Raw genomic sequence first — 12690 nt, 5'->3', positions numbered from 1 at the left:
ATCGTATGCACATAAGGCGACCTCCACAGTGGCAAACGTCATTCTCAGATTTTGACATTTTTCTCCTAATAATATTGGAAAATCTGACTGAAAATAAAATATTAAAATATATTTACTATAATTAATAAATGATTTAAATTTTAAATAAAAATGAATTTATTTACACAATTAAAACCTTTGCGGTGTAGCACAATGCACGAAACCCACACATTCTAATCTTATTTAAGTAAAGGGAACTCGGACTTTAAAAAAAAAAAAAAAAACTTATTTAAAATTAGCTATTGTTATGTAAATGGGGTGAAAAAGTGATATTTTCAAGATCCCAACCATATTTGTCACATTGTTGCTCACCAGGGTAAATCTGATAGAGTCGAGAGATCATAAGCCTTTAATTTTTTCTGACGGCTTCAATTTTTTTGCTTCCCAGTCTGTAGTGACATCAACTCTTGAGGCAAAGATTCTCTTCCTCCTTATGGCAGCAAGCTTCTGCCACTTCCTTGCGATCGCGACTATCCTCTTGGGGTTGATCATGGTTGATTCCTTGGGTTAGAAGAAAAACTTTGAGAACCAAAAAGGAGATGAAAATGTAGATCTTAGATTGTAAAGGATGTGGTTGTGTTGAGTAGGAAGCAGTGAAGATGGCTACCTATATATAATAAATTAGAGAGATGGAGAATGCATTTGTGTAGCTCTCTCATGTTAGGCCACAAAGGGTGCAAGCCCATGTGTTGTTTGGCATTGTGGGGAGCATTTTCATGTGGGCATCTTTTCTAATCATCAAGATAAGGTCCAGTTAGAAATGGGACTCTCACTTAAAACAACATGGTGGGTCCTTCAATTACTATGTATGTCCAGTTTCCTATGGATGAGACGAAAGGTACATGGGGCTTTCAAGTAGACTGTGTCTGGGTGCAAGGAATGAACACCCATGTGATAAATGTACCAATGTAGAGATTGTTTGGTCAGGATGCATTAACAAATTACCTCCCCAAACATTACCAGACTAACAACACCTGGGTTCCGATTATTGAAATTTGCTATTGTTAGTAAAAATGTAAATGGGAGGCAGCTTTTAAACGCCATGCAAATCCATGTAAAGGTAATCGAAATCCAAGACAATCTTTTAAATGGCTAAACTATTCTTAGACAATTACCATCCATAAGAAAATTTTAGTCACTTGAATCTTTTCTAATTCTTACTATATATAATGTGATTAGCTTTTCTTGGCCAGTTACCATCCATAGAAAAATTTTAGTCAATTGAATCTTTTCTAATTTATGCTATACAAAAAAATCAAAAGCAGAAGTTTATCGATGTCATGCATTGTTGGAGAAACTACAGGTGGTAACTGGTCGGTAGATGCATGTAGATGCTTCTTGTGTAGTTTTTGCAGTTCAGGCATCCATTTTGGTTTGTTTTGAATCTTATTTTGGGTTTTGGATTTTGTTAGATTGATTAGGATTTTTAGATTTTGGTCATGTCTATTTTCATGTATGGGACTAACTAGATTACACCCATCTGTTAGAAAAGAATATCCCCATCACCATGCTTAATAAAAAGAAAGGAGGATAAACCTGTTACACTTGTATTGAGCATTTTCTTTTTGTTACTACTGGTGAAATGAGGATTCAATGTTATTCAATGTCATGCTCTGAGTTTTGTTTATCTGTTTATGTATGGAGAACAGGTGGTGCTGGTATCTGGTGAGACTGGTTGCAGGAAAACAACTCAGGTTACTAGTTCTTTTGCTTTGATTCTACATTTAGAAATGAGTTATATTTTGAATTATGTTCATTTAGATTATAAATTTTGATGTGATTGTATATAGATTAAGACAATCAGTTACCCATTTAAGGGTTTTTATGTGGCCAGGCATAGATACAGTGTGCTCCTTGGTGCATAAAAATTCTTAAATTGTCCCTGTTTGGACAGTTCAATGCCGGATAGAATGTAATGCTTTCATTTTAGCAATTCAAATGCACTTGCCTTTTCTATGCATCATCTCTCTTTCTCTCTGGATATGTTTCTTACATTTATTTCCATTGTCAAATATCATCACTTTGTGTTGATACCTGATGTGGGAATCAAATACAAGATCAATATATCTGGAGAGATATGGGGAGATGCTGCCGGAATTTCGGTGTAGGCATTTAAATTTGAAAATGAAAGCATTACAATCTATTTGGTCTTGGATGGGCAACTGATTTAGTCAGTTAGATAGACATACTCATTCGTAATCTAACTTAAACACATCATGTATACGTTAACAGAGATGGCTTCCATGACACCATGCAAGAACTAGATGCGGGCAGGAAGGTTAACTGTTGAATACATGGAAGGTGTTGTAACATTTCTAAAGTACGTGAAACAAAATTCAAATGGGGAAGACTGGCACAGCTGTCCTTGTGCCAAGTGTTGTAATATACGTGGGAAGATGACATTAGAAACCATTTCCGAACACTTGGTTTTTAATGGCATAGATCAAACGTACATGACATGTGATTTCTCCATGGGGAACAACGTCTTGAAACAGGTGCGAGTACATTTGTCGATAATCGTAATGAAGATGTGTTGCCCAGAATGGTCGATTTAGTGAATGATGCTTTCGGTCGTTTTCAACCCATTGAGTTAGATGCATGCATGGATGAGGTTAACAATGGAGATGATATTGAAGCTCATGATGAATTAAGCGATGAGGCTCGGTATAGGAAGTTAATGGAGGATGCAAAACAACCCCTATATCCATCGTGTAAACCGGAGCATACAAAGTTGTCTGTGATAGTGGAGTTGTTGAGTATGAAGGCTAGGTTTCGTTGGTCAGACAATAGCTTTACAGAGTTATTAAACTTGCTCAAGAAAATTTTACCCAACGAGAACTCTTTGCCAGATAGTACTTATAATGCAAAGAGGCTGATCAGTTCATTGGGTATGAACTATGAGATAATACATGCATGCCCTAACGATTGTATTTTGTACTGGAAGGACCATGTTGATAAGCAGTGTTGTCGAAAATGTGGAGCAAGCAAATGAAAATTTAATAGTGTTGTAAGGTCAACCGCCCCACATGTACCTTGTAAGGTGCTAAGGTACTTCCCATTAACGCCGAGGTTAAAAAGACTCTACACTATACCAGAGATTGCAGAGAATATGATATGGCATTCAAAGTCTGCTCAAGATGATATTTGCATGCGTCATCCAGTGGATTCGTCTATGTGGAAGATTGTAGATGAAAAGTATGCTAATTTTGCTGCGGAGCCACGTAACGTTCGTTTAGGACTTGCAACAGATGGATTTAATACTTTTGGGAATATGAGCAATTCATATAGTTGCTGGCCTGTTATGATCGTTACGTATAATCTCCCGCCTCATTTATGCATGCGAAAGGAGTTTACCATGTTAACACTTTTGATCCCTGGAAAAAAAGGTCCAGGACATGACATTGACGTTTACTTGCAACCATTGATTGCAGAGTTGCTTGAATTGTGGGAAGGATCTGTGACATATGACTCGAACAGTAAGAATATGTTCACAATGAGGGCAATTTTACTATGGGCAATACATGATTTTCCAGCAGATGAACATCTTTCTGGTTGTAGGACAGGAGGAAAGTACGCATGCCCTATTTGTAGTGAGGAGACAGAATCGGTTTGGCTTGAACATGGAAAGAAGTTTGCATATATGGGACATAGAAGATTCCTGCCATCAGGTCATGACTTTAGGACTGATAGAACCAGATTCAATGGGAAAGAGGAAAAAAGAAAGGCTCCGAAGCGTATGAAAGGTTCAGATGTACTACGTAAAATGAATAATATTGAAACCGTTTTCGGAAAGCAAGTGGGAAAGACTAAGAAAAAGTTTAAGAATGACCCGAACAACATTACTGCCTGGACAAAGAGATCAATCCTTTTTGACTTGCCATACTGGGAGCATTTGCCCATTCGTCACAATCTAGATGTGATGCATGTTGAGAAAAATGTCACCGAGAACATCATTGCAACAATCATGGATACAAAAGATAAGACTAAGGATGGTTTACAAGCCCGTCAGGATCTTCAGGCTATGAAGATAAGAAAGTCTATGTGGCCTGAAGAAAGAAACGGTAGGTTATTCTTACCCAAAGCTCCTTTCACGTTGTCCACATCTGAAAGAAACATGTTTTGTCTGACACTGAGCAATTTGAAAGTCCCAAGAGGATATTGTGCAAACTGGACACATCGTGTCAATTTAGAGGATTGTCAGCTAAAGGCCCTCAAGTCACATGATTATCACATTGTGATGCAGCAATTGCTACCAGTTTTGTTGATGCACTCGTTTTTAGGAAAGAAGAAGACTTTGCGCACTGCCATTTGTGAAATGTCAGGATTCTTCAACGTCATATGTTCAAAAGTTATTAATCGTGAAGAGCTTCAAAATATGAAAAATAAAATAGTGAAAACCTTGTGTATTCGAAAAATATTTTCCCCCATCTTTTTTTGTTCCTATGACACACCTAGTGGTGCACTTAGCAGAGGAAGCACAACTTTGTGGACCTGTCAGATATCGGTGGATGTATCTTTTTGAGAGGTAACATTAATTATCAGAATTTATTAACTTTCTTTTCCCATTTTTTTTAAAAAAATTTATATCCATATCTGATTTTAATGTGTATAGGATGATGAGAACATATAAAAAGTATGTGACGAATCAAACTTATCCAGAGGGTTGTCTTGCTGAACGTTACATACTGGAAGAGTCCGTAATGTACTGCATGGACTACATGCCTGATAAGATGTTAGGAAGCCATAAGAGAGTGAAAAAGATATTCTATGATGAAGGTGATGATAATGCCGATAATTTCCAAATCGATAAAAAAGGAAAAAGTTATCTTCTTACTAATGTGCAATATCAACAAGCACGCAGATGGGTATTCCAACATCACGCTGAAAATGCTCAATGGCTGGGGTAAGTTGACAAAAGTCTATGTTTCTATCCTTAATGTTTTTAAATTGTACCATGTAAAGTAAAAAGTTTAATTCATATATTATATTATATGTGAATTGTAGGAAGTACAATGAATACATTCATGGCCAAACACGTAAGGGACAAAACAGGAGGGGCAATCCGTCGGTACAAAAAGAAGTAGACTACAATGTTTGGTTAAGGAAACAATTAGAGAATGAAGAAATGTCACAATTTAAGAGAATCGCTACTGGTACTAGCTACGATGCCACGTCATACAGTACATACTCAGTAAATGGATATGTTTTTTGCACATCAAACTCTGAAAAAAACTTGACAACACAAAACAGCGGAGTCTCTATGAAAACCTTAACTATGTTCAGGGCGAGTGCCAGGGATAAGAACTTGGTAGAATAGGAAGCCACCTACTATGGTATCATTAGACAAATTCTTGAATTAAACTACTTCACCTTTAAGATAACATTGTTCTACTGTGATTGGGTGCATATTGAAGATACTTCAAATGGATGTTATGTAGATCCTGAAACAAATCTGATATTTGTTAACCTAGGAAGGTTTAGAAGGAATATCAAGGAAGAGGATGAGCCATTTATACATGCATCTCAGGTCGCTCAAGTCTTCTATTGCAAGGATCCGACAAGAGATGACTGACATGTTGTATTAGATGTTCTGAAGCGACTAACAAAAGATGCATATGCATTTGAGGATCCGCTAGTGTTTGAGGCCAGATTGATTGCAGGTTCCTCGAGCCCTTCCTTAATAGATGATCTGTATGACCCAACTAGTGAAGATATACAAGAAGGGTCATATGTAGAAATTGTATCAAGTAACCCACGTATTCATAAGCGAAAAAGAAACTGATCAAGTTTCATATCAGGTTGAAATAAATTTAACTACTTTTACTATATTAGATTATTTTCCTTTTCATTTTTTCTAAATTCAGTAAAAACTTATGCATGTGTATAGTGTTATCTCTTTATTATGTATAACAACATATTAAATGACTAATAATCTTAATTTTTTTTTAGGAATTATGTCGTATGTAGGGCCTTCTAGTTCTGCCCCAGGAAGCACCACAAAGATAAAAGTTTCAATTAGTCTAGTTGGAGAGATTATTGGAGATAACAAAAATCAATTCACCTCATTTTTAGGAAATGTGGTCAGGACTCATTGTCCAATTGCATACAAAGACTGGCGGCTTGTGCCAGATACCATCAAGGATAATGTTTGGTCAACTATTTTGGTAAGCATTTAAATATATGAGTTTTACTTTCTAATATTTATAATATAATTGTTGTTGACTAATTACCCTATTTAATGAAATATGTAGGCCAAATATGATGTTGACGACAGTGACAGCTGTAAAACTGCCATAATTAAGCGTGCTAATGATATGTGGAAGGACTAGAAGAACCGATTATGAGGAACTGTCCTGGATATGTATGATAATGATGGAGACAGGAAAAAAAATTACCCTAATGGCGTAAAGCTAGAAGATTGGGTCAAATTCGTTGATTACGAATCTACAGAAGAGGCAAAGTCTCGTCGTGGAAAGGGAAAGGAATCCAGAAGCGAAATGAAGTTCCCTCACATGACTGGGCGATGGGGATCTGCTAGGACGGCAGAGTTGATTGTAAGTTTTTAATATAACTTTAATTTCTTTTAATCCAATTTAAGAATACAGAATAATTAACATGATTTCTCATTGTAAATTACAGTAATAAAAAATTCCAGATACTCAAATCACAAGAACTGAATTGTTTCTGGCAATTCATACAAGATCTGATGGGTCTCTCCCTTCACAGGAGCTGAGCATCACAACAGAAAAAATAAAAGACATAGTTGTCAATGACCCGGCTTGTATACATAATGATTTAAATCATAACCCGGTTGCACAGGTTTTTCATTCATTCTCTTCACTTTGACATACTTAGCGTTCTGAACATTTTTTGTTATTAATATACATGCATTACTAATAATGGTTGATTATCATTTAGGTTCGTGGTCTTGATAAAAGAGGACATGTAAGGGGGTTGGGTCATATTGCAAAAACTACCATTATTGCTTCAACCCCTTACATTAATGAAATTAGAGAAGGAAAGGGTGAAATTGCTGAGGTTAAAGCATCAATGATTGTATTAAAAGAGCAAATGGAAAACAAGATCAACGAGTGCAAGGACATGATATTGACCATTGGAGAACGTTTGCTTGAAGTTCAGAATCAAATAAATACTCCAGTTCAACCAATGCAATGCTCTCTAGGCACTGCTGGTTCTCAGGTATTTTAACAATAAAAGAATAATGTACAGTTACTATTTTATCCATGAAAATAATAAAAATTATTTCTTGTAGGCATTTTTTCGATCTGGCGATACCTCAAGTCATCGTGATGAGTCAGCTCCACCTCCACCTCCACTTCTACGGGTGGAACAAATCTATCATTTGACAGATATTTGTAGTCGAGTTGTTGCACGTGGGCGTCTGATTAGAGATAATGCAGGCATCCCTCCAGATTGCATCAAAGTTATATTGGATGTTATTGAAGTTCCCAGTGCGAATGTGTTTGGTGACATTGAGAAGACGTTAGCCGATTGCAACGTGGGTGATGTTCTCGTTTGGCCTAGAGTGCTGACGAAAGCATAGATATTAAAGGAGTTTACTTAAAACTTTTCCTAAGTCAATAACATATTTTTGTAATTTGGTCAGGACATATGGATTGTGTTTGAGGTTATTTTGGATATTATTTGACTAAATCTTTATCTTGAATTATTTAGTAGTTTTGCTTGACTAATCTAGTGATTTGTTTCAGCTTTTCATCTTCTTATGCGTGACAAAAGGTACACATATTTCTATTATGATTTATTTTAATTTTTTCTTTGCTTATGCGTAAAATGTTCTGATTTAAATATTAAGAACTACATAGTGGCTTGATCCCAATCTTCCAAACATTGGGTACGTAGGCAGCCGTTCATACTAGACCGTATCGGTGCAGCCACAAAATTTTTTTTTCCCCTTCTCATAGTGTGGATGCATTTTCGTCAGGACTACTTGGCAATAAGAGTGAGGTGGATGTAAGTTCTCGAAACTTTTAATTAATCTCAAATCATTTATATCTTTATCGCTTCATTTATATGCTGTCGTTAGGGTCAACTTGTAACTCCTTAGAACCCGCTCTGCCGTAAGACATTACGGTGCATAACGGTTCTTAGCAGGTTAAGTTACAAATTATTATTAAGAGTTGGTTCGATATATTTTATTTTTTGTAAATGTTGTTAATAGTTTGATGGATGATGAATGTATTTGTGAATGTAAATGAAAAAAAAAAACTTATTATATATATATATATATATGTTATCAATGGAGGATGCCTTGTTTAGGGGGACATGAAATTTTGTAGCTTATGGTATGGTGCCCCAATATTGGTTGTATGTTACTAGTATGTAGTAGATAATATTAGGATCAATAGTAAAAATTTTGTTTTGAGTGGAAGACCGAGTAAAAGAACTTGGAAGATGTACTTTTTATGCCTTTCAGCTTCAAACTGGATACCTTTTGGATAAACCAAACATCCATTCACCACTAGTTTTCCAACTTCAGATTCATACTTTGGAATTCAGATTTAACAAATACCAACCTGGCATGTTTTGGTAGGAAATGAATAGATAGTTTAATGTTTATTTTTTCTTCTTTTAATGCGATTTGTGTGATGGACGATTGCAAGTGTTCGGTTTATATGATTGAATTCGCTATTTTTTTCCTTATTTTTTCATTCCAAAGTTATCTGGGATTTTTTTAGTCTAATATCATCCCTTGCACTTGCATTAAGCACTTCTGTGGGCATTCTCAAGTTTTGTATCTTTTACAGCATACATGGCTGACTCCAATGGTGATGGTTATCGCAAAACTGAAGATGTTAATGCAATTGACAATCATGGGTTTTTTTTTTCCCAACTTGACAGTCATTGAAATCAACTGATTCAGGTGAGATTTTACAAGGACATTGGTAATGAACTGCACATGCATTGGATTCTTTTCTTTAGTTTTATCTCCAAATTCTTGCATTTTACTACTACCAGTATTTGTTTTAGTTGCAATGCATGTTTGGGGATCTATTTATCTTTTCTTCTTTTCCATTACACCTAGAGCTCTTCCTTAGCTCAGGAATTGTTTGCTTCTCTATTTATTCATTGGTTGCTAGGATCTTTGGCATGAATCTCTCATATACATGGAATCTAAACCATGGATATCTATTTAAATGGGTACATTTTCTCCTTTTTTTTTCCCTTTCAAATAGACAATATGTGCTTGACCAAACACATGATATTTTCGTATACATATCAAGTTTCTTCATGTGGTCTCAAATAGTCAACATGGATGTGGGACCAGCCTGAATTATGGGTCAGGGCATCTATACATATAGGGTTCATCTGATGCATGGATTGTGCTGATTTTTGCACAAGGTGCTCCTCATGGTAGGCCCACCTTTTGGACAAGTTGGATGTTGCATGCATGACAGGGTAGAAGTTGTCCACTGGCTGGACAATAACCTACGGTCCAACTTAGCTGAACTTGATGCATTATCCCTGCTCATAAAAGAGTTCGAATTGTTGGGAAATAGGAATTTCCCAGTTCCTACACTTTCCTTTGGTCATGTCGTTAGACACTAGTGCATTAAATGCAGATTGCCTTGCACTGTTGTGTATTGATTCCAACATCTAAAGATCCTTTCAAACTGTATTGTGCTCTCCCAGTGAATGCTATGAAGTTAAGAAATGCTCTTACCTGAACCTCTAATGGCTAGGATGAATTCTAATCTTTTATTTTGTTAATTGGTTTCAGTTGATTAAACTCTTCACATTTCATGGATTTGAGCTGGTTATTTGTAATATATGAAGGGTTGACTAAACTATTCTTTTCTTGGATTGAATCTGGTTGTTTGTAATATATGTAGGAAGGGCTCAAAAGAAGGTTGAACAAGAGCAGATACTAAGTAGCTAATTCAAGGCAAGGCATAGCCAACAGTTGAAGTTCCGGGTAATTTCTTTTGTACGGGTCCTAGTTTAAGAGGGGGAAATGTTTAGTTAGTAGGGTAAGTCAATTTTTGTTGGAGTGGGCCACTTCGGTCATTTCCTCTTTTATTGGATTGAGTTATTACCAATTTTGTGAATAGGATTCTTATCAAACAGTAGTGTGAATTATTTTTTGAATGACTATCAGGTGTAAGATTAAAAAAAATAATAATAATAATTTATCAATATTTTGTTTTATTTACAGATATTTTAGCGACGGACCAAATCCGTCGCTAATTTGTGAACATTAACAACCAACGACGGATTTGAGGTCCGTCGCTTACTCATATTAGCGACGGACCTTATCCGTCGCTAATTTTCGACCGTTGAACATCGACGGATTTGAGGTCCGTCACTTATTCATATTAGCGACGGATCTTATCCGTCGCTAATTTCTGACCGTTGAAAATCAACGACGGATTTGAGGTCCATCGCTTACTCATATTAGCGACGGATCTTATCCGTCGCTAATATTTTTAGTAACGACTGATTTTTTGAATCTTACTGACGGATTTTTTATTTTTTATGACGGATCTTATCCATCACTATGAAACGACGGACGTTATCCGTCGCAGATTAAACGACGAATTTTATCCGTCGAAAAAAAATGACCCAGTAAACAGCAACAGACCCAGCGACGGTCGAAATTCGTCGTTTATTTGGTTTTACGACGGATTTGGTCCATCACAAATTGGCGATTTTGGCGTAGTGGAAGTGTATGTTGAACAACCAATGGGTTTTGAAGACCCCAAGAATGCTGATCATGTATACCATCTAAAAAAGGCCCTTTACGGTTTAAAACAAGCTCCCAGGGCATGGTACGAAAAGTTGACTAAGTTATTACTAAGTTATAACTTTATAATGAGAAGTGTTGATAAGACATTGTGTGTAAAGAAACATAATGATCACATTTTAATAGTGCAAATCTATGTTGATGATATTATATATGGATCTACTAGTGCTAACATGACTGTTGAGTTTGCAGATCTTATGAAGTCTAAGTTCGAAATGAGGGGGGAATTGAATTTTTTCCTAGGGTTGTAAGTAAAACAACAACCTGATGGTTTCTTTATCTCTCAAACGAAGTATACTTTGAACTTAGTTAAAAAGTTCAGATTTGAGAGTGGGAAAAAATTTTGATACTCCTATGAGTACTACTTTAAAACTCTCAAAAGACTTTACAGGTAAGAGTGTGGATCCTAAGTTATATCGCAGTATGATAGGAAGTTTACTTTATTGAACTGTGAGTCGACCTGATATTGCATTTAGCATAGGAATTTGCGCTAGATTTCAATCTGACCCTAAAGAGTCACATTTAATTGCTATTAAGAGCATTTTGCGATATGTCACTAGTTCAAATAATCTTGGTCTTTGGTATCCATATGATACTAGTGTGCAATTAGCTGGTTACACAATGTTGATTGGGCTGATAACATTAATGACCGAAAATCAACCAGTGGTGGTTGTTTCTATGTAGGGAACTGTTTAGTTTCTTTGCAAAGTAAGAAATAAAGTTCCATATCACTCTCAACTACTGAGGCTGAATACATTGCGGCAGGTAATGCATGTACTCAGCTTATATTGATGAAAAGAATGTTAAGCGATTACGGAATTGCATAAGATTCTATGATTTTATATTGTGATAATTTCAGTGTAATTAATATATCCAAAAATCCAATCTAACATTCACGAACCAAGCACATTAACATTAGATATCACTACATTCGGGAATTGGTGGAAGAAAAGACAATTACTTTGGAATATATTCCAACTGAGACTCAACTTGTTGACATATTCATAAAATCGCTTGACAAAAGCAGGTTTACAAAATTAAAATTTGATCTTAGTATGTGTAATTTGAGTTGATTATTCATGCATTTCTGTATCATAAGTATATATTTGTTATTTTAAATGTTTCAAATTTTATTAAAATTGCATATTTTGGGCTGTGTATGACTAGTCGAGTACATACTCGACCAGTCGTGGTATGACCGGTCGAGCATGTACTCGACCAGCCGTGTAGCGCGGTTTTAGTGCTTTATTTGGGGGAAAATCACTTTTTCTCATTTTGGGTGTCTTCTCCAACGGCTCCTTGGTTGACCGGTCGAACCCATCTCCTATTCCTTCAAGGTTAGTGCATGGTTTTCATTTTCCTTGTAGAATCAAGTTCTTTGCACTCCCTTTTCATCATTGGTGTGGTTTATTTCTTGATTCATAGTAGTTTTTAGAGTTTTCTTCTCAAAAATCTGATCTAGTGAAAACCCTCTCTACCTCTTTTGTAATCTCCTTGTTCTTTGCTATCTTTGGTACAAATGGATGGTAGAACCAAGAAGAAAGATATTGTGGTCCTTCTACTTCTCGATCAACTCCTATAACAGTGCGCCACCTTCGGTCAACCGAAGATGATCCCTCTTATGTATGGGATATTAAGTTGCGCAATGTTAAGGTTGGACGACTTGTTAATGTTGATCATTTAGCTCTGTTTGATATCCTTCCTCTCATTCAGTCTGTAGGATGGGATAACATACTGCATTGGGGTGGGCCGATATACCACTCCATTGCGTAAGCTATGTATGCTTGTATTACTGATTTTTTTATTAAAAATCTGACATTCACTATCTCAACCAAAGAAGGATCGACATCTTATCTCTGGATTAATGG

At 36.1% G+C, this 12690-nt stretch overlaps 1 long non-coding RNA gene across 1 annotated transcript; it reads left to right on the top strand.

Moving 5' to 3' along the window:
- The first annotated feature begins 1511 nt into the window (after window positions 1-1511).
- LOC131247302 (uncharacterized) lies at window positions 1512-6584 on the top strand. Its single transcript, XR_009171618.1, has 3 exons — window positions 1512-1733; window positions 5989-6203; window positions 6291-6584. It is a non-coding gene; the product is annotated as an uncharacterized LOC131247302 (long non-coding RNA).
- Window positions 6585-12690: the final 6106 nt, after the last annotated feature.

Source organism: Magnolia sinica, chromosome 5, assembly GCF_029962835.1.
Source record: "Magnolia sinica isolate HGM2019 chromosome 5, MsV1, whole genome shotgun sequence".
Taxonomy (NCBI): Eukaryota; Viridiplantae; Streptophyta; class Magnoliopsida; order Magnoliales; family Magnoliaceae; genus Magnolia; species Magnolia sinica.
This window is presented reverse-complemented; position numbering and strand designations above follow the sequence as displayed.